Source organism: Macaca thibetana, chromosome 7 (genome assembly GCF_024542745.1).
Source record: "Macaca thibetana thibetana isolate TM-01 chromosome 7, ASM2454274v1, whole genome shotgun sequence".
Lineage (NCBI taxonomy): Eukaryota > Metazoa > Chordata > Mammalia > Primates > Cercopithecidae > Macaca > Macaca thibetana.
In genome coordinates this window covers 47088950-47112512 of record NC_065584.1, presented here as the reverse complement: position 1 = coordinate 47112512, position 23563 = coordinate 47088950, and the positions used below count along the sequence as shown (strand labels likewise).

The window sequence follows — 23563 nt, the reverse complement described above, 5'->3', positions numbered from 1 at the left end:
CTGGAATATTTTACTTACACCTTTGTTTCTTTCCCTCTAATGCTTTTGCAGTTGGTTGAAGAGATGTGTTGTTCTCTCTCTCTCTTTTTTTTTTTTTTTTTTGAGACAAAATCTTGCTCTGTCACCCAGGCTGGACTGCAGTGACTGAATCTCAGCTCACTGCAGCCTCCGCCTCCCCGGTTTAAGCAATTCTCCTGCCTCAGCCTCCCGAGTAGCTGGGATTACAGGCATGCACCACACCATGCCCAGCTAATTTTTGTATTTTTAGTAGAGATGGGATTTCACCATGTTGCCCAGGCTGGTCTCGAACTCTTGACCTCAAGTCATCTGCCTGCATCAGCTTCCCAAAGTGCTGGGATTATAGGCATAAGCCATCACACTCAGCCTGTTGTTCTCTCTTGAAAATGCAAAATCACTCCTAAATTGTCATTTTAATTCTAGGTGGAAAATACATGGGTATTTGTTATTTTAATAACCTTCCTCTAACTTGAAAATGTTTCATAACAGAAAAGGAAAGAAAGGGTAATAGAAGAATGTGCGCATTCTGGCTGTTTTCTCTTCCTTGAAGTTAGGATACAGTTAGAAAATTTACTATTTAGAAAATGAAATGTATGTGTTCTGAGCCATCCCTTTCCCAGATGCAACTTTTGTATACACTGAGCATGACATGTTCCGGAGGATTACTAAGGAAGAAACTGTGCAGTCACTCCCTGTTCTGTGAATATTTGCCCCATGGATTCTTCTTGTCTCGCTTTTTTATAAGTTATATTTCTTTTTTTCAATTGTTTTACCACAGAGTTATTCCAGTATAAATGTCTTCTTAAGAGAAATATGCTCAAGTATGTAGGGATGAAGAGTCTGCAATCTACTACATTAGCTCATAGATAGATAAATTGATGGATACATAGATGCCTAGATAGATATATGCATAGGTAAAAAATAACATTAAAATATGATGGAAATTATGTGTGTATTATTCTTTCACTTTTTCTGTATGCTGACTTTTTTATGATTAAAACTTAAAAGAATGAGTAGAGGAAAGAAGAGATGGAAAGAATGAAAGAAAGAAAAAGAAAGAGAAGAAGAAAGGAAGAAATGAATGCTTCCTTAAGACAGACCCTCTGAAGATGCAGAGTTTAGCTGGTTTGTTCATTCTGAGAGCTTCCATGGTCAACAATAGCTTACGACATTACATTTTAATCACCTCATGTCCAATTATTATAAATTACACAATTACTTTGTGAAATCTGATACCGGCTCCACTAGACTTCTCAGTGAACCTTCACAGAGCAACTTCTCTGAGAATCCTCTAAAGTTTAGCTGTAATCCTCTTCTGGCCATTCTGTGGGTCTGATTTACAGGTGAGATCTGCTTCAGCATAAATATCTCACCCCTACTCTTTTCAGCAGTTCCAGGAATCTTTTTATTGTTGACCACCTGTCTTGAACTAGTCAAGGTAGCTATTGTTGACTGGATGACCCCACCAGTAGTCACAACCTAGCCACCTAGCCCCAGCCACCTCTACCTGAGATGGCATGTGTCACAGTGCTAGCCTTATAACATATGTGAAAATCTGGTGTGTGAGTTCTGAATAAATTCTTGTTTTCCTCATTAAATGGGCCTTTTCACCATTTTACCCTTAAGCCTTTGCCCTTTGGCCTTTAACTCCCTTTCCTTCTTCCTGCCTACAATGCAAACATGTGGAACTCTAGCAACCATCTAGAGATTCTCAGGTGACCAAAAGAAGGATGACAGTGGAGTGGAAAGAAGAAAAATGTCTAGGTTTCTGATATCACTGGGGAGCCACCTTGCCAGTCTTGGAATTCCTTTTGAGAAAAATAAATAATGGCCTCTAAGAGTGAAACCTTACAGAAGGATTTTCTATAGTTGGCGGCTGAAAGCGGGTCTAACTGACTTGATGAAATTTACCACCTTCTAGAAGATTTGGTCCTGGCATAACAAGAGTCACTCCCAGACTCATACTGTCCACTCATGACACCGTAATCAGAGCTTGGGCTGCCCACAAGTTACCAAGGGAGTGAGTCTTTCATGTGCCACATTTTTACACCCCACTGAGAGACTGGTCTTAGGTTCTGAGCATGACTGTTTCTATTATTTTCTTCAAATCCTTATTCCAAAAGAGCAACGTGATTTTTTCAGACCTGTGGACTAGGTCCAATTCTCTCAGACAAGGCAATTTTGCTACTTTCACCCCTGGAGAGTTACCCAAATATTGAGCCAAAGAAATTGAACATAGTCTATGAGTCAGTAATCATAACCATGAAATTTTTCAAGAAATAAATCTTCCTCTGGCCTATAGATATGTCTGGAGACTCTGGGAAAAGAATCCTAGACTTCCCATTGGGTAGAGAAACAGAAAGAAAAGATATTCTTTGTTCTCATAAACTTCCAAAGAACAATTTAAGTAAATAAGATTCGACTAATAACTCTGGAGATAAAATCCTCTTCCTTGGCATTGCTGAAATGCAAGCCAAGACAGAACAAATTTTCCCTGCCCCTAGTCCTCAGGCCTTAGTTTTGTACTGGTCCCAAAATGATTTCTGTTTTGGAAACCCCAAACCACGCAAAACTTGGTAGGTCTGGAGTTTGAACATAGGAATAAAACAAGCCAAGTTTCCTCCTGACCTTGGCTAACCTTGAAATCAATCGTTCTTCCACTGCTGGTCTGGCCAACAGTGAAGCTTGCGGTTTCATCTTGGTTTTACCACAAAACTTTGTGATGAAACATTAAGAACCCACTGAGATTTGTACTTCCATTCCTGTCTTGTTTCAAGTTATTTTTGCAAAACCTGGTGAGTTCTATAGCATATGACTATATCATCCTAATATTTCTCTTCTGCTCTACATGGGCTTAGAACCAAATTTCTGCCCAGAAGCAGTTTTTGAGAGCCCAATGATGAAAAGGCAGAAAATATCACTAAAATCCAGTCAGTGTAACATCAGGATGATTCTATAGATCTGATAGAAATCTATGTGATACCACACTATTACACCAACTAAAGCAACAATTCAAATAATTTGAAATACACAGTAAAGAAAAAACTTGCTGGGGGTTGGGTATTATAGGGTAAAGGAGTTGGAGGAAAGAAACCCAAGAATTGACAAATGTTGCCCCAGACTAAAAGTACAAGAAACAAAGAACTGGCATAGCACTGTGAGAAACCCAAGAGACAAATAAGAGGCTGGGATTTACCTCCAATAAAGAGTAGCTCCACGGTTTCTAGCCCACAAATCTGGGTTAAATCAAGAAACACATGTAGAGAAAACTCAAAAATCTGAATGTGCAGTCATTAGCAAGGACAGAGTACTTTAATCTCATGAGCTGATTGTGCCATTGTAGGTGTAAAAAGTAGCATCTTCATTCTGTATTCTAGTTTCAAATTGGTGTTGATAAAAATAAGCATGCCAAGTGTTAAATCCAATACAGATTGTCATCACTAGAAATCTTTGGGAAAATATCACCAAGCACCCATCATTTTCTCATAAAAATAGTGAATTCTAACCCCCTTCAGTTATGAGGTACCTGAGTTGGATATAACTAAAAGTAAAAACAGAAAGCTCTATACGTCTTAAGCCCCTTCCAAATCTGAATCCTATTTTGTAGGTTTAGAATTTTAGCCACAAAAACTCATTAACCAACCTTGGAACAGAGGATTTTTGCTTCATCCCAATAGACTGTTTTGTGAATTATGTATAATGTTTTTTGTGAATTATGTATTATGTTTTTTTGGTGACAGGGCAGGAGAGATACACACCACCAACTACTATAAAATCATGAAAGCAGAAAAACCAGTCTCATGTCAAGAATATACTAGGGACAATCCTTGGGTCAGCGATAATACAGAGACCAATTCCTGGAACTTTAAAATTCCTGCAAAAGTGATCAAGAATGACCCAAGGAGAAGACTAGATAGATGACCGTCACTTCCCCAGAGCCCCTCTCTCTCCACTTCTCCCAGGTAGCTAGCATACAAAGTGTGCCGTGCAATTTTCACGTCTTTCTCAAGGGCCAGGCTGGTAGAAACTTCATGAAGTTCTAATAGATCGAGGCTGGGCACAGTGGATCACGCCTGTAATGCCAGCACTTTGGGAGGCCAAGGCAGGAGGATTGCTTGAATTCAGGAGTTCAAGACCAGCCTGGTAACATAGTGAAACCCTGTCTATAAATAAATAAATAAATAAATAAATAAATAAAAACACAGGCATGGTGGCTCACACCTGTAATCCCAGCATTTTATGAGGCTGAGCTGGCAGATTACTTGAGGTCAGTAGCTTGAGACTAGCCTGGCCAACATGGTGGAGCCCTGTCTCTACTAAAATACAAAAATTAGCCGAGTGTGGTGATGCATGCCTGTAATGCCAGCTATTCAGGAGGCTGAGGCACAAGAATCACTTGAACCTAGGAGGCGGAGGTTGCAGTGAGCTGAGTTCACGCCACTGCACTCCAGCCTGGGTGACAGAGCCAGACTCTGTCTCAAACAAACAAACAAACAAAAAAAAAAAAAAAAAAGGAAGAAGAAGAAGTAGTTCTAATAGATCAAGACGTGTATCTCTTTATCCTAAAGAGTCATTTCTACCTTCTTGCTCTCGATGAAAATCACAAGTTGCCCCAATGCTGCTACGAGTTCCAATTCTACTGAATTGCCCCATAGGTCACAGGTCAAGTTATCTCCAAGGAACTGATTACAATAAAATGATACAAAGGGGCACATCTCTCCTGAATACCAACTGGGCTGTGGCTCCAAAACTAAAATTCTAGGACAAGATCACATATTTGGCATTAAAGCCATCACAGCCAAGGGGCCCCAATTTCCTACCCTTCTGCAAGATATATGTATAGGCTCCCTATGGTAAAAAGCCACCCACCAACTGCCTATGTCACCAATGTATAAAACTCAGTGAGCTCATAATATAAACAGAGGACTATTTACTATACTCTTGACACTGGCAAACTTATAAACAATAGCTCAGTGGAATATTTTTTCATTGAGTTTGTTTCCTGAGTATGTTTTTCTTATAAATCTGCATGCTTATCCAAAGACCACATAATTCATTAGGCATTACAGCTGTCCTTGTGACCTAAAATCAAAGGGGTGTTACTTGGGCTCTTTCCCGTTAAAAATTAAATAATTTACCATTCTTGGTTTAAGGTTCAGGAAAGAGTTTGTGTACACTGGCCAGCAGGTGGCACTCACATCCAAGGCTACGAGGCTTTTTACTGCTAGCCAAGGAAATCTTTGTTCACAAAAAATTGGTTCATTACAGTTCAGTAAATACTAGGCAGATGACATTTTAGTAAAAGACCGTGAATTTCACTCCTGGTGTCTTCTTAAATGTTGACATTGGGGGCCAGGAGCAGTGACTCACACCTGTAATCTCAACACTTTGGGAGGCCGAGGCAGGCGAATCAGGAGGTCAGGAGATGGAGACCATCCTGGCTAACACGGTGAAACCCCGTCTCCACTAAAAATACACAAAGTTAGCCAGGCTGGGTGGCGGGCGCCTGTAGTCCCAGCTACTCGGGAGGCTGAGGCAGGAGAATGGCGTGAACCCGGGAGGCAGAGCTTGCATGCAGTGAGCCTAGATCACGCCACTGCACTCCAGCCTGGGCGACAGTGCAAGACACCGTCTCAAAAAAAAAAAAAGTTGACATTGGATATAAGCAGTCACTCTATTTATGTAATTTCTTTTTTGCATGAAGTAATCCGAATGGAGAAATTTCATACTGAAAATATGTCTTTGTGAGCACCAGTATTTGGCCCAAGGTACTGTCATCCCTTTCCTTGGCAATATTTGGAATAGGATTAAGGACCCACATACTAATTTGAATGTTTAAAAAGCAAGCCAAAACCATTTTTGAATAAGAATGAATTAAGCAGAAATAAATAAAGACAGTCCTTGCTAAAGAGTCTCTTAATACGACAAATAGCAGCTACACTTGCCAAGTCATAGTTCATGAAGGCCTAGGAATTGTTTTGTAAAAAGGGTAGAAATATCATTATCCATAGACTATGCTTAGAATGTATTTACCACTGAGTCACATGTACTAATTTCTTTTTTTTTTTTTGAGACAGGGTCTTGCTCCATCACCCAGGCCAGAGTGCAGTGGCACAATCATGGCTCACTCTAACCTTAGGCTCCTGGGCTCAAGCAATCCTCCTGCCTTAGCCTCCCGCATAGCTAGGACTACAGATGTGCATCACCATGACAGGCTAATTTTTTTGTAGAGACAGGGGTCTTGCTACATTGCCCGAGCTTGTCTCAAACTCCCCTCAAGCCATCCTCCTGCCTTGGCCTCTCAAAGTGCTGGGAATACAGGTGTGAGCCACCTCTTCTGGCCATACTAATTATTATTAATAATCCATATATCTCCACCTTGAAGAAGCAAAATCAATCACCCTATTATTTTAGTAAACAGAGATACAATAAAGTCTTATTGGCTGTATAAGATCAGATATACTACTAGCTAGCACTACCACTACCACTTGCTGAGCACTTATTACATGTCATACGCTGTCAAAAACCTGCAACATACAGCAATTTAATCTTTACAGCAACCTTATGAGGAAGGTAGCACAATTATCTTCACTTTGCAGAAAAGGAAAATAAAGGTCAGAGGCAAGTTACATAACCTAGGTAAGCCTTATCTCATTTTTAAAGTATGAATAACAGCATAGACATGTCTTATAGCTATGAGAATTAGAGTCCCGGTCAGACATGGTGGCTTACGCCTGTAATCCCAGCACTTTGGGAGGCTGAGGTAGGTGGATTACCTGAGGTCAGGAGTTCGAGAGCAGCCTGGCCAACATGGCGAAACCCTGTCTCTACTAAAAATACAAAAATTAGCCAGGCGTGGTGGCGTGCACCTGTAGTCCCAGCTAACTGGGAGGCTGAGGCAGGAGAATCGCTTGAACCCAGGAGCTGGAGGTTACAGTGAGCCAAGATCGCACCACTGCACTCCAGCCTGGGCAACAGAGAGAGACTCTGTCCCATTAAAAAAAAGTCCTTACAAAGCACTTAGCATGATAAGTGTAACTCTTGAATATGTGATTACTATTACTACAACTACCCCAAGAATTACTGCTACTATTTATTTATTTATTTTGAGACAGTCTCACTCCGTCACCCATGTTGGAGTGCAATAGCACTATCTCCGTTTACTGCAACCTCTGCCTCCCAGGATCAAGCAATTCTCATGCCTCAGTCTCCCAAGTAGCTAGAATTGCAGGTGCACACCACACCAGGCTAATTTTTGTATTTTTAGTAGAGATGAGGTTTCACCATCATGGCCAGGCTGGTCTTGAACTTCTGACTTCAGGTGATCTGCCTGCCTCAGCCTCCCAAAGTTCTGGGATTACAGGTGTGAGCCACCAAGCCCAGCCAACTGCTACTATTTATTAGTAGTCATAGTATAGAGGTTATTTGCTCACAGTCACACAGACAGTACATGACAGAGTTGGAATTTGAACTCAGGTCTATCTGATGCCAAAACTTGGGTGCTTAGCCAGTAGGAGATGATGCCTCTAAATGACGAATCCAGGGTGATTCTGAGAATAAAATAACCCTTCTAGAAATATGAAAGTGTTATTTCATATTAACAGTTTTATGGAGAGAACATACAAGAATGGTCATCCAGCAATAGAAAACCACCTCTTTAAAATTTCTCCTTCCAGACCCAAACGCACATAGGAAGCAAATGCCTCCTCCCACTCATCTTGCAGGTCAAGATGACCTTTATCTGACCAAAATATGATATCTTAATGGTCATAAAACTATATCCTTCTCAAGGGAGGAGGGTAAGGAACTAGAAGTTAATGAAGAAACATGACTGGTGCAATCCAGAAACACCCAGCATTGAGTCAAGATGACCACACCATAGAACGCAGAGCCAAGTCTTAATCCTGGCCTACACAGTACCAGCAATGTTACTTTGAGTGAACTATGTAGTTCAAGCATATACATCACAGTGAATGGTGATGCTGAACCATGGCATTAAGGGACAAGTTCTCTGAATAGTGGCCTTAGTAAGATTAATATGATTTTTGAAATAGTTCTTGATATGGTTCTAGTTCACCCACCAAGTTAATTTCACGCATCTGCCATTCTTCTAACTGCCTTGCAATTCATATGTGAAATTGTTTTGGATCAGTATATTAAAATAGTTCACTGAAACCCCACTCCTAGTTTATCAAGATAAAGTAAACTGATTTAAATTACTTTGTTTTAGGTTTCTGACCCCCAAGATTTCTGTGTGTGTCTGTGTTTTTTTTTTTTTTTTTTTTTTTTTTTTTTTTTTTGAGACGGAGTCTCGGTCTGCCGCCCAGGCTGGAGTGCAGTGGCCGGATCTCAGCTCACTGCAAGCTCCGCCTCCTGGGTTCACGCCATTCTCCTGCCTCAGCCTCCCGAGTAGCTGGGATTACAGGCGCCCGCCACCTCGCCCGGCTAGTTTTTTGTGTTTTTTAGTAGAGACGGGGTTTCACCGTGTCAGCCAGGATGGTCTCGATCTCCTGACCTTGTGATTCGCCCGTCTCGGCCTCCCAAAGTGCTGGGATTACAGGCATGTGTCTGTGTTTTAAGCTATCATTTCTCAAACACCTCCTATTTGCTCGGCACTAGGCTTACCCTTTAAATACATTAATAGGAGAAATGTTCCTATCACTCACTGTCCCTTATACTCCTGAACATCATTCTTTGACCCATTCAAAAAGCATCCATGCAGCACCATCTAGGTACTTGGCACTGAGCTGGGCACTGGTCATACAAAGATAAATAAAATGCACCCTCTCATATGACAGATGCCCATCTTCTTCCTCTATTTATCTTCCCTCAAATGCCATCTATGCCTTAAAACTTAGACAGCATTATGGATGAGAAAATAAAGTACACAAAGGGAAATTAGGTTCAGTAGTAAACAGGAGTAGGGGAATGTCCAAGAACAAAAGTTTGGAAAAATAATAAAACCAATCAGACTCTCCTCAGGTGCTCCATATGGATCGGGTCTTATTAGAAATCTCTTACCTGGGAACTGTAAATAAAGAACAGTCAGCCTCTAATATCAGGATGACATCTGGCAACCTGGGAACACTCCAGAGACATTTATTGAATATTCAGAAAAGAAAACTACATGTCTAGGTTCTTTATAAACCATCAGAGTCAAGGTTTCCTTGTTGAGGGGAGGAAGAAAGAAAAAGGAATGATAATGCTATCTTCCAAAGTTGACCAAGACAAAGTCCCTAACTCATCACAAACTGATCCTATCTAAATTATGGACAATTTGAAAATCCATGAGATATTTTCCAGATTTTAGCCCAAATCTTAGACCCCTTGAGGTTTAACTAATGTGCTAAACCCAAAATGATACTTGCCCCTCTAAACACTTTCTGAACAAGACTAGAAGGGGTTTATTGAGAGCATAATTACTGCTTCTGGAAATAACACCAGAAAATGTTTTTTAAAGGATAAATACTGAGGTGTTTTGAGTGGGCATCAAAGGTGGCAGTGAACTTCTGCCAAGAACCTTAAAAGGCAACCACAATTCAGTAGTTAACTCAGCCTGTTCTGATGGGTTATCTAGCACCTCAAATGGTTTTTTTTCTAGCCACTCTGAACTCTTAACAAGAAGATGACAAACCACAGGTTAGACAACTGCAATAAAGGATGTTATAGGCCCTTTATTATGTACAAGTTACACTCTTAATAAATTATCTTTGCCAACGTGCTGAATACAGTAAGGCTTTCAGGCTGCTGGTATACTCTTTAGCAGATCTCTAAGGTGTGATTCTATTAAAAATATAGAAAGAAATTTTAAAACATAAAAATATAGAAATAGAACCCTGATGGCCTGAAAGCTTTTGTGTACTTTAACAGACCTATAATTTACTAAGGGGTGAGGGAAGAGGTTGACTGAAGCTGCCTGCCTAATCTAGACTTACAAACTGTTTATAAAATTGGAGCAGTCAGTCCAATAAACATTATGCTTTCTGTACTGCAAATGGCCAGTTTCACCGTGTTTGAAGTAGTTGTTGTTTTATGGAATTGTGATGCCAGTTTTCTATAGACATAGCCTGAGGCATTTGGAAGAATCTAGTTTAAAAAATGTAACCATAGTTTATACACATGCTTATACTTGTTAACCAATACAACTACAATTATTCCAAAAAGACACTGTTTATATTAGATTTGTTTTTCCTGGTTTAGTACAGAGTTAAACACCAATAAATTCACTGAATGTAGTTAGATAAAAATCTTGCTCTCATTACCCTATGAATATTTACTATGGTTAACACCTTCCTGAGGTAATCTGGCAGTATTTTTGTTTGGGTTTTTTTTTATTATTATTATTTTTAAAAAAATGCTAGCAAAGGTAAAGAGTCACAGTTTAAAGACAAAGATCATTTTTCTAAATGTTTATAATAAAAATGCTTATCTCTCCCAAACATGAATGACATATATATTAGATACAACTCAATGGAACCAGCCTGCACCTTTGTTGTAAAATATGTGATGTTACCATGATGCTTTTCTATATAATTGTACTTCCCATTTCTCAGGGACAATTTGTCTCCAAGGCTACCTGAATGGTTTTCAGTTTCCACAATCTTATCAAGAGAGATCAGGCAGGGCGATAAAGCTATCCCATATACAGTTGTATCTGGAGGCCATGGCCAAATCCTCACTGTTGACCCAAGAACCATTTTGTGGATTGCTCATGAATAACATTTTTAACCATAATTCTCTACTCATTGTTAGAAAGGAGAGCTTTCTTTATACTTAACTGGTCAACTCTTTAAAATAAATGTGACCTCAACTCTATGAATTAACTAGTGGCCGTGAGCAGATTCTTTCTGAGACAGCCACATTAAATCATTCTACCAGGAGGGCATTGGCCTTTCACGATGGTGGTTCTCTAACTATTGCCAAATTCTCAAGGTAGGAAAGTGTTTCTATAAGAGTTAGAGGTACACTCCACTACCCCTTTCCCTTGCATTCACAAACACAGTACTAAGTTGGAATTCTCATGAGGTGCTTACTGTTTTCAACCTTACTTTTATTATCATTACTTGCACATACATGGCCAGCAATTTCACTTTTCCAGAGATTTCATTCTAGGCAAAATTTCTAATTTAACTGTAACACTCATAGCATATGTAAATATTTGGATTCATTTCTGATGAAAACAAAGGGGCCAGAAGTTTAGAAGAGATCTCTGTGCTGGCATGTCTGCTTTCTAGATGCAAAGCATTTGGCTCAACCAGGCAGCACAAGTTCACTCAATTATCTAATCCCTTCTAGCATTATGTTTTTCCTTTTCCAAATACTTAGCTAATTATAAGCACAACTTTATCAACAAAAGAGAGAAAACATTTTCTCTTACCCCTTTTGATTCAACTTCATTACCAACTCCAATGTCTCCTCCCACAAGCCTTAATTAATTACCCATTATTGATGAATGACTTAATTATTCAATAAAGATAGTGTTTATTTCCATTAGTAAAGACAATTGCATAGAATCTACCTGGCATGGTTATGAGAATGTGTGAAAGAGGAAGATATATGGAAAAGAAAGAGCCAGGCTTTTGAGAGATTACCAGATAGGTCAAATTGCTGAGAAAATAAGTAAGTTACAGTAATCTCTCACTTCAGATACGTTACCAAAAACTATGGTCCTTAGGAATTCACTGCTGGTTCTGTTTACTGTCTCCAAATAGCTGATCCAAGATAAGAACTTTTTTTTTTTTTTATATTAAGCTGATTGGTGAATGCACATTGTCTAAGATGGTACCTCATCTTAATAACCCATTGATTTCTACAAAACTCAACAATCGATTTTTTTCTTACTGAAAAAATTTACCTATCTGATAGTCATAAAGAGATACAGTATACATATAATAGCCATTGGTATTATAGTCTCAGTAATTCACCTACATTTAGCAAGCTTATATTTTTCTTCCATAAAAAGTATTTATAAACATTATAACTTTTTGTTCAATCTTAAGAGGTTAAATCAATTAAAATATGAATAAATAGAAAGTCTTCAAAGTTTCCTCAGCCATCAGCTTAATAGCCATACACACACACACAAAAGATACCACACTAAAATCTAGAACAGGAAGTAAAGAATAAATACCACTCCCAGTTATGACTGGAACATAAAGGTACATAGGCCAGGTCTTATACCTGAATTCCAGCCAGGATGCCAGGATCATTGATACTACTTCCAAGAGAACTAAAAAATATTATGGTAAATTATATATATTATATATTTTTTATATATATATGGTGTGGTCAGGACTTGACGTTTTATTTCTCAGCTCTTAAGAAATGTGGCCTCTTAGAATTCTCTTCTCTTAATGGATAAAATACTCTAATTTCAACTTTTGACCAGTTGATGTACTGGGTCAGAAAGAGCTAATACTGGACTTAAAAATAATAGTCTGCATCAAATTAGCCTTCACAATACAGACTGGCTTGTGGGCAAAAAAGGAGCTACAGATCAGGCTCCCGACCTGCTGCCTCTTACCCACTCTACCCGGGGAGACATGCAATCACCAAAAGTATTTCCCGTAGGAAACCACAAACCCCAATACCACCTGCATGTCCTCTGTACAAGGGCTGGCCCACCCCAATTCTGTTTAATTCTCAGAGCCAGCGGGTATACAACTGCACCAAACCACTGAATTTCACAATGTAACTTGAGACAAACTGAATCTGAAAGGCTATTTTATGGGTATTTTGCCTCCACTCCTGCAGGTAACACAATCCACAATACACCCACTGGCTAGCAGTATTTGACGCTCCTAATCCTCATTACCATACTTCCTTTGGTACACTTCTCAAGGGAAGTATGGCTGAGAGCACCAGCAAAGAAAATAGGTCTTTCTTAATCGCTTGTGTTGTTCATAAAAAGCATAATGGAAGATTAAAATCAATCTTATGTCTTGTTTGTGAGTTTTGTTTATATCTCCACAAAAATTTTGTACTTTTGTTTTACAATGTTTATTATCTATTTGAAGTAGTTATTCATATCAAAATCTTCATTGTCCTAAAGTTATACATGATCTAGTAATAAAAAGGGGAAGAGACCACAAAGTATAGTATTTTTCACGAGCATGTTTTTACAGCAAGTTTGCCACCATAAAATGCTAAAAAGTTGAACTTCGAGAAATAAAAGTGGTATTTCATTACATTCTCTGTTTAGCTCAGTTAACTAATGTTGAAATTTTTACTTTTTTTATGTGTGTGTAACGGAGTTTCACTCTGGTCACCCAGGCTGGAGTGCACGATCTCGGCTCACTACAACCTCCATCTCCCAGGTGCAAGCGATTCTCCTGCCTCAGCCTCCCAAGTAACTGGGGTTACAGGCACCTGCCACCATGCCCAGCTAATTTTTGTATTTTAGTAGAAATGCGGTTTCACCACGTTCGCCAGGCTGGTCTCGAACTCCCAACCTCAGGTGACCCACCTGCCTCGGCTTCCCAAAGTGCTGGGATTACAGGCGTGAGCCGCTGCACCCAGCTGAAATTTTTACATTTTATATGAAGCTGACTTAATTTTCCATTGTTTTGGGCTTTAATCAGAAGGAAAAAATATTTTTAACAGTTGACAGACCAGTCAGCTATCTGAGATTGACCTATAATTAAAATCATAAAATGTTATGCATCATGAAATATGCTGAAAACATCTAGTATGTTATCTTCTAAGCACTCCATGAGGGCTAATTCATTTTACCTATAACTAGTTTCCAGTAGAAAGAGAGTTACCACACTTCTGAGCATACTGACAAGTCTTTCAGTTTCATGAAGGCTAAGTGGATTGAACAAGAACTACTATCTCGGCAGTTATATATATAAATTATTTGAAGAAATTCTACAATTGAAGGGCCTAGATTTCCACAGTTATTTTATTTCGCCACGATACATCTGCTGAGTAGAAATAAGACTCCCCTCTTTATCCAGCCTTCAAGTTCCGTCATATATTTTTTTATTTGAAATGAACTAAAGCTGATTTAGAGCGGACATGCCTTTTGGAATGCCCTGAGGCCTTTCATTTCTTGAATGATATGTTAAGGTTTGGAATCTACCCAAACCTCCTTGAAGAACCCTCTGCAAAGTTTAATCTAATTTAAATTTACTTATTCCTCAGCATAAAGTGCTCTTTCTTATTTCTCTTTGCTTTTTTTTTTTTTTTTTTTTTTTTTTTTTTTTGAGTGAGCACATGGACACATTTTTGTGTTTCTAAACATTTGGATGCTGGAACAATATAGAAAGAAAAAATACTACATATTTTATTCCAGTCATGTTAAAAGTTGTGGCAGAAAAATATAATTCTGAGAACTCCTGGCCCTGGTACTATGCAAATCATTTCACAATATGCAAATAATTAAGCTGCAATGTAAACACAGTTCCTACCAAATGTTTCTCCGATTATTAGACACATTCTTAAAAGTGATGGACCAGGAGTCTCACTTTATCTTCTATCCATTTCTGTGCACTGATTACATTCAAATCTTTGCTTTGCAAATAAAAGTAGTATTAGAATATGTATTTGCCAAAAATATGTGTGTAAACAAGTGCAATTTTGCAGGCATAAAGCAGATACATAACAAGTCTTTTAGGTAAATTTTTAAACATGCATCTGCTGCTTCCAGCTCTACTTCAAGGAATTTGTGAGTGTATTACATTTTTTTTTTTTTTTTTGAGATGGAGTTTTGCTTTTGTTGCCCAAGCTGGAGTGCAATGGCGCGATCTCGGCTGACTGCAACTTCCGCCTCCCAGGTTCAAGCGATTCTCCTGCCTCAGCCTCCCAAGTAGCTGGAATTACAGGCTGAGGTGGGTGGATTACCTGAGGTCAGGAGTTCGAGACCAGAATTTTTTAAACAAACAAACAAAAAAAGTGTTCAGCTCTTCCTGAGCTTATATGGTGATTGACTACAAATTGATTAACTTCTCTAAATTTAAAATTTAAACATGCAGTTTTTAATTGGCCAGGATACTTTTGAAGAAAATAAAGATGATGGAAGAACATGTAGTGTTAAACAACTAAATAAAAAATGCTTTTCCAGGCCAGGTTTGGTGGCTCATGCTTATAATTGCAGCACTTTGGGAGATGGAGGCAGAGGATCGCTTGATTCCAGGAGTTCAAGACCAGCCTAGACAACATAGTAAGACCTCATCTCTACAAAAAAAAAATAAAAAACAAAATTAGCCATGCATGTAGCCCTAGCTACTTAGGAGGCTGAGGTGGGAGGACCACTTGAGCCTGTGAGGTCAAGGCTGCAGCAAGCCGTGATCGTGCCACTACAATCTAGCCTAAGCTATAGAGTGAGACCCTGAAACAAACAAACAAACAAACAAAACCTTTCCAGTAGTAATAATAGTGAAATAACTGCGAAGGGAATACAGTGCATGAGGATCCATCCTTCAAGACACCTACCACAGGCATACTCCACCTACTCTCTAGGTTTCATGTCTACTTGTGCTGGGGTTGTTCCTCCTACCAATTGTTCTCTGGTTCTACCACTGCATCATTCTAGGGAGAAACAGTCCCTACATAATCCCAGAAGTGCTTTCCCCTGTTCCTCTCTCCCCCATCCCACTTTTACCCAAGAAAATTTCAGCTATACATTTTGCTTGCAATAATACCTGAATGAGAAAGTCCTTGAACTAAGAGAAGGATGTGTTATATGTCAAAATGAGCTATTCATCCCTGGTGATCATTAGAGTGTCACAAGAGAAGAAATGTACCCAGGAGGGTCTTGCAAAATTCCAACTCTGGGAATTGTGTTCTATCTAAAGACTCTCCATCATTTCAGCAGCCCATTCATTTACTCAAAAATATTTATCAGGTGCCGTTATATCCAGCACTGTGTTAACATCAGCAAGGCATTAAATCTTAAAAGTAGTTTCTTATTCTACACTTATGTTGACACATTTAGGTGGGGCCTTAAATTCTCTACTCAGCTAAACGCTTTAGTTCCCTTCTAAGTAATTTGTCATTTTCCGTCACATTTAAGTGGGTTTTATTTTTTATCAATGGAATTCTACCACATATAATGACATTTACATGACAGTTCAAATCATGAGAAGTAGCGATAGCAAAATTCAAGCACTACAGATTTAAATATTATTCCGGAATTAAATTACTGGAGTTAAACTTCTAGATTCTAGACTCAGAGCTTCAAGAAATAAATTTCAGCTTTGTCTACCCTCAAAGGCTAATCAAGCCCTCGGTCTTCATAGAATAATTGCGTTTCTTTTCGTGATCCAGTAAAGCAGGAAATGGCCATGATCTACCCTCACTAGAAACTCTAGCATCACGGGAATTTTCCCAGGCTGCTTTGTGGCAGTCTAAGGAGGCTCCAAGCATGTTGTAACTACTATTCCTTTAACGTCCATTGTGCAAAGCACTTTACATTCAAGACTTTCGCTCATTTTAAGCTTCCCTTGCAGTGTAAATATTGTAGTTGCTATTTTCCCGATGAGGAAATCGAGGCTCAGAGATGTTAGTTAACTTGACTCAAACCAACGCAATTTGTGTGTGCCAGGGATGCATCTGCGACATTTCCCCATCAATTCTCTCCACAATATGTTTGTATGTTTAAGAAAGAAAAAACAATCGTCCGTGAAGGTTGAGGAGAGAGATGGGGGTTGATATTGTTGTCTGAAAAAGATTTCTGAACACAAGTGGAAATTTAAAAAGAAAATTCTGTAACAAAGTAAACCAATCGCAGCTGTTTGGGTTAAGGGAAAAACTCGCCTTGAGGGATCCTGGGTATACTTCCTCCTATCTACAGCTAGGCTGCGCCTGCATCGGGCGTGGTGATTGGCAGGCGCCTATGGCCCACGCAGAGATGACCGCGTGGGGGTCGGAGCACCAGCTTCTCAGCTCCCCTTCTCCCATGACCCTCACCCCCATCCCATTTTCAGCCGCCTGCTGGGAGCTTCCTCCACCCCCACCCTACAGTGCCGGCGAGGCCCCCTGGCAGATGGAAGCTGCTGACTGATGGGGGCGGCTGAGCGCGAGGGCGCTGAGTGAGGCCCTTGCGCCCTAGGCTGTTGCCCTCGGGACCCCTGCAGCTGTGGACGCCGGAGCTGTGCACAGTCATCCTGAGCCAGCCCGCGGGGCCCGATCGGAAGGGACGCCCCGGCCTAAGAGCTGGTCCGGGGTCCTGGAGCCTCAGCAAGCGGAGGCTGCAAAGGCTGGGCTGGGCCTCCGCTGCGGCCCTCGGGGGGGCTCTGGGCCCTCATGGCCTCGAGGCCGCGCGGTCCAAGCCCCCAGAGCAGAGGCCGCGCTAGCCTGCGGGGGTCGGCGCAGGGCCGGAGACAGCGGCTTCTCCTTCCCACTCCGGGTTGACCCTAAAGACACGATTTAACCGTGGCGGCGGCAGCTGCCCACGCTGTCTGGAGGAGCAGGGCGCCTGGGACGCGGCGGCGAAGCTGGCCCCGAGGGGGGCCCAGGCCTCACGCGCCGGGTTCTCTCCCAGCTCTCCTCCTCCTCCTTCTCCGGCTCAGAAAGCCTTCCAGCCGCGGCCCCAGCCCTCCCCCCGCCTGTGCTGGGCTCCGCTTTCCCTCCATCAACTCCAAGCCGAATTCAATCCGAGAAGGCTCCTTTGAGCTTTTGTGTTTGCTGGGGGAGATGTGGGCGCAGGAGGGATCGCGTTACAACTTTCATTTCCTGAAATGTTTGAGGGAACATCCAGGGTTTTTATCCCCACATCAGGCCGGGCGATGGGCTCGAGTTTCAGGCCTTGTCACTCAGCTGTCACCAAACAAACGAAGCTCTCAGAGCCCAGGAGAGGGAGAGCTACCTGCTATTCATGACCCCTGGAGCAGGTGATCGCTCATGGGAAAAACAGGTAGAATTAATCATAGGGCTGTTCTCTGTTTCCTCTCCTTTTTGGCAGACCTGCCCACAGTGCGAAACCTATCAGCAAACAAATTAACTCTTTCTTGTCACCCAGGGGAACTAAAAATACGGTTTTAGAAAATAACACACACATTTCTCACCAAATGACAAAATGGGAGTTGGAAGGAACATCTTAATCCCGCTCCACCTTGCAGTTTCTTAGTTTGTAGGATTCTTATCTTGGTAGGATTTAGAAATTGGGGAAACTGGTAGAGAATGAGGCATTCTCATGTTACCTGGTCCTACTGCTGGATGAAGCCCCAGGTGTGGTCCCTGAACTGAGGTAGATTTCAACATCTCCTTCTTGGCTGGGTGTCAATGCAGTTGGGCTTGATCCTGCTAAAACAGAAAATCTCTACTCCAACAGGAATTTCTAAGAAATTTCTGTAAATTAGTGTTTTGCTTCTCCCAGACTCTTCCCTAAGTCAATCATGTTGAGCATCCATGTTGGCTTCCGTATTAGAAAATCCAAATGCTTTTGAAATCTCCCCATCCATTTCAATTCTAACTTAATCCTAACAGTTTTTTTTTTTTTTTAATTACTTCTTGCCTTAGTTGAACTAAGACAGAAAGTTCAGCATACTGGTGTTGTTTTTGTAGATACTATTTAATGGCTACTTATTAAATATTACAATACAAATTTCAAACTGTATATTTATTTTCTATTTAGTTCTACTTTTCCCCTTTTTACATCTCTCTTCCCTAGAAAATAAAAATAAAGAAAGAAAGAAAAAGAGGAAATGCATCTGGACTTGCTTCTAAGATACATTGATACTGGAAAAGTTAGGCAAGACGGCTTGGGAATCTTCAACCAGACTGATTTTTTGTTGTTGTTAAGTAGAAATATGGTAAAGGGCCAGTATTGTCATTCTGCCTTTCAGTTCTTCCATAAAAGTTGTGTGTGTATGTGTGTGTGTTTGTGTGTGCACGTGTGTGTGTGACAGAGAGAGAGAGAGAGAGAGAGAGAGAGAGAGAGAGAGAAATCAGGAGATACACTATATGTAAAATAATCCTCCTGGCCCTCTTTATGAAGATTTTGTCTGTTTATTTTTAAAATAGCCATTGGTTCCAGATTCCCAGAGCTGATTTTCTTAGATTGGCTATTTGTACTCAGAGGTAGAGCCCTGAGCAATATTATTCTTCAATTAAAATCAAGAACTTGACTTTAGGAGGAAGCATGTTATGTTTATATAACATCAGCAATGCATAGAAAATATTCACCACACATATCTGAAGACAAAGCTTCAATTGTTTAAATGTTCTTTTCACTTCATAGATACTAAGGCATGTTGATCTTCTATCAAGCTTAATTTTTTAAAAAGCTTGTTACTTACTTTCATCTCCAAGGCATTTTAAATAAATACAGAGCTAATGCTGTCTTCCTTGTAGCTACCTCCCTGATTTAAAGGTAAAATTACCTTTTGCAAAGTATTGCAGGCTTCCATCTCACCCTCATAAATGTGCATTTTCTCTACAAGCACACCCCCAAGTCCCCACCACTACCAGTCCCCACCACTATCATAGGCAAAAGTGCTGCAAAAGTTAAGAGGAATATGACTGCATACAGATACTTAGAGTTTAATATAATAGCTGTGTGAAGGCCAACACAAAATGTCACAATTACGTGGGTTTGGTTTGGTTCATTGGCTTTTTTGGGGGGTGGAAGGGAGGAGGTAAGGAGGTGTTCACAATCCCATTGTCTTTTCCTGGTATTTAGATCATTTGGAAAACTGGCCACTCAAATTAAAACTGAAGTATTGCAAAGCAACTAAAGTTTTTCCTTGAGGGGAAAAAAAAGGAGAGAGTTAAGTTTGTAAAAACACTTAATAACAAGAAAAGAACATCTAGAAGGTTGATTTTACAGACATCCTGGCTGGAATCTGCAGATTTTCTATCAAGGATATCTATGAAATGTTCTTTAACATTTCAATATTCTTTAAGAATCTTGACACTTAACAGCTTATGTCAGTAAAAATATGTAGTCTAGACTGTTTTTTTTTTTTTTCCTTTAATATCCCACATGCATATCAGCTCAGGTCTTAAACCACCAACAACCACCCACTGCTCCCCTCCCCCTACCACCAAAGAATGTTTCTACTGTAAATAAGTCATGGCATTTTAAAACCTATAATCAATTTTAAATCTCTAAAATAAATTATATAGCAAATTAAAATAAATTTGCCTTGTGTTAATCCATGAGTGTTTCTACTTGGGTCTACTTATGTCAGTCTCATAAAATACTGATCTTCTAAGTTAGCATGGAAGGGACAGGGGACCAGATGAAGGGAGTTGGTATACATTTCCATGCCTTATTATAGTAACTAATTTCCATGCCTTATTATAGTAAGCAAAGAGCCAGAGTCTCTCTACTTATTTATCTTTTTAATGACAACCACTAATGGCAGTAAAGACGGGAGAGTTACCCAATATCACCTAATCATATTTTAATTACAGTTGGGTAGCCACTTCAGGTAAGCTTAAGTATGTGTTAAATCTAAAGGTAACTGTTTTCTCTCTCCAAGATAAGACTGTTTGAGTTTTGGGTTTTAGGTTTTTGCTTGTTCCTGCATTTTTCTGTTTAATCACACAAAAAAAAGAATGTTATTTCAAGAATATTTAACATACGGCAAAGGAAAACAGTGAGCACTCTCCCAAAAGGAGAGGGGAGGAGGGAGATTGTCAGGTAGCAAAGCGGGAGGGAGCAAACTTTAAGGTGATGGGTTGGACTCTACCTGCTGAGAACTGGGGTCTCAGCTGTCCATTAACAAGTTAAAAGGCGAGAAACTTTAACTCCATTGGAGAAGAGACAGGCGTCCACGCGCCTCAAGCAGTCTCTTTCTCTTTGTTTTTAAACGCTACTGCAGTGTTGTTTCTCGCTGTCTGAAAGGACCACAGCGTCTAAAACCCTGATTGTCATCCTCAGTGGGAGAACAGGTTTCCAATTTCATCAGCTGGACCGAAGTTGTGTGTGTGAGTACTAGGTTTAAAATATTAGAGAAAATGCAGCCTTTCCAGGGCAACTCTTTTTCTGGGTAGACCAATAGCCAACAACTCGCCTAAGATTTTGACTATTTTTGTTCCTGGTTGGCTCACACAACTCATATCTAACTCAACTCCTTTAGAGACTCTTCCAGGTGGAATTACTGGATTCGGTCAGAATGGGGAAGGGGCCACTATGCCCTTAAGAGGCTCAGAAGTGCCCACCTAGCTAAGGTCGCGGAACACGCGTGCAGGCGATGAGACTGAGCCTTCGGGTCCCTCCGTGTGAATTGTCCATGGGAGCGAGGTAGGCACACACACTAGTGCGCTGGCTTCGGGCAGCTGGAGGAGGTAGTCTCTAAGAGTTTTTAGCGTTCCCTCCAAGGGAAAGCTAGGAAGAAAGAGAAATGGAACGGAGAGAGCACGTGGGCTACCAGCGACCTCCCTCACCTTAACCCTAACCCACCTGTCCCTGTCAACGCCACGGGCCTTAACAAATCAGGGCAGAAGGTGAGCCGCGACAGCCTGACCCGAAGCGCACTGCAGACCTAGACTGGTGCCTTCCCCTTGGGGCCAGGGCTGTGGCGGGGGGAAAAGGTCGGTGCTCGCCCTAGGGCCGCCTGCGAAGAAGGAAATACCCGACCTGGCCCCACCAAGAAAGCGGAGCTCCTCCACCTCTAGTCCTGCTGGAGACACCAGAAGCCAGGGCCCCTCTCTCTGCTGCGGGAAGTTCTAGGGACAAGCACGGAAAGCGATGCCCTCTCTACCTGGCACCCCTCTGCAGAGCGCGGGGGTGAAGAGTTTGGGTCCGAAAACCAAAGCCAAGACCCCAGGAAGCGAAGAAGGAGACAGGAGGTGTCTGAAGCAAAAAGGGCACTGGGGAATCAGCAGCAGGGCCTAGGCCGCCTCTGAACCGGGCTCCAAGGCCTGCGCCATCTGCCCTGAGCAGGAAGCGCGGGGCCTGGGAGCCAGGGAGCGCTCACACCTGCGGTCCCTGGGACCAGCCCCGAAACCGAGTGTCCAGCTCCGCTTACGTGCCTCGCCTGGAGCTTAGCTCTCAGACTGCGAAGAGGGCGACTGGGACTTGGGCCTGGGAGTTGGCTTCGGGATACCCAAGGAGACGACAGCTGAGTTGTACCACGAAGCTCAGGCCGAGGCCTCCTCCCTTGTCTGGCAGCCTCTGCTCTCAGGGACTCCGCGGGCCGGGCCACTAGGCCCCCTGCGTCTGGAGCTGCGCTATGATCCGGATCTGGAGATGCGCACGATTCTCTCTGAACCGGTGGAGAAGTGGCTCTGCCCGGGGCAGAGTAGAGGACAGCGGCGCGCGAACTTCCCGCGCCTCCTGAGGGCCCAATGGCAAGAACAGTCTCCCGCCTCCGGAGTGCGCGGATGGCAGGAAAAGATCTTCAGTCCTCCTACTGCTAGAGAAGCGTGGGATACAAGCCTCTATTGGATCCCCAACCTGGAGTCCTGCTTTCAGACTTTGCCGAAGACTTGCAGGCGGTGGAGAGGCAGTACAAAGTGAAGCCCGCTCCAGCCTCAGCCGCCGCCGCATTCGGTGCAGCAGCAGCAGAAGTGCCAAAGCTACAGAGCAGGGGAAGGCCTGCTCCGCGCGGGTTCTGTGCCAGGTGTCCCGTTGGCCCTCAGCGGACAGGGTAGAGCCGCTAATAAGGGTCGCTGCTCAGCAAACTCGGAGCTCGTCCATAAGTGCCAAAGCCACTGCCTCTTCCTGGAAGCCTCCACTCCGGCCCGGCTGTCCTAGCCCAAAGAACAGGTTCCAGAACGGTGGTGCCCGGCCCCAGCGGCGCCCTTCTCCTTCGCTGTAGCTTCCTGGACTTTTGAGCCCCTACCCACTAAGCCAAAAGTTCGGGAATCGGGGGCCAAACCCCTTGGCCTCTGAGAATTAAGGAAGCTTCGTTTTCAGCCAGGAGGTCAAGGCGAGCAGGCAGTGGGGACTCGAACAATCGCATGTTTAGGTTTAAAACGTTAAAAAATAAAAATCACCCGAGTGTTTTTTTTTTTCATTTCACTTGGCACAATGCTGTATGATTTCGTCCTAAAAACTATTTATAAGCCGTTTTTCATTACTTTTGGCTACCTTTATGACATCTGTAGAGGAGAAACGAAAAGTGGCTTTAGATTCAGTTAAACTGCGATGCCCAGAAGGTAAATTGGAGGTCCCTTAACAGCTGGTTCTCGAAGATTTCCTCGAGGGAAGAAAAAAAATATGGTTAGTTTCCCCTAATTATCTCTCCGAAATGATTGCCAAAAAACTCAAAGCAATATCCAGCTTTCTTACCTCCTCCTGCTCGTCCTTCTTTAACCCAGACTGAGCCGAGGATGGCGGAAGGAGGCACATTGTACAATTTCTTATTAAACACATCTGGAATATGCGCGCTCTGGATTTAGTACCAGGGGTTTTACAAAGAGTTTATGACTGTGACAGAAAATTGTCCTTTTAACAAGTTTACAAGCAGTAATCACGGGGGCTTTTACAGGACCGGCCCTCTTGCTCCTCGCCGAATCTGCAGACATTTCCAAGATTCGCCAACTAAGGGAGCAGGAAGTGGGCCGCGGCGCCCTGCGAGACACAACTTCCACGAGCCTAAAATTATCCCAAGCGGAGCTGGGAGAGTGGGGGGTAGTCACCGGAGTAGGA

The 23563-nt window shown here is 41.9% G+C and overlaps 1 protein-coding gene across 1 annotated transcript in view; it reads right to left on the bottom strand.

Annotated features, from left to right (window-relative positions):
- The window catches only part of DHRS7 (dehydrogenase/reductase 7), a 977513-nt gene that overhangs the window by 475668 nt on the left and 478282 nt on the right, over positions 1-23563 (bottom strand). The window lies entirely within an intron of this gene.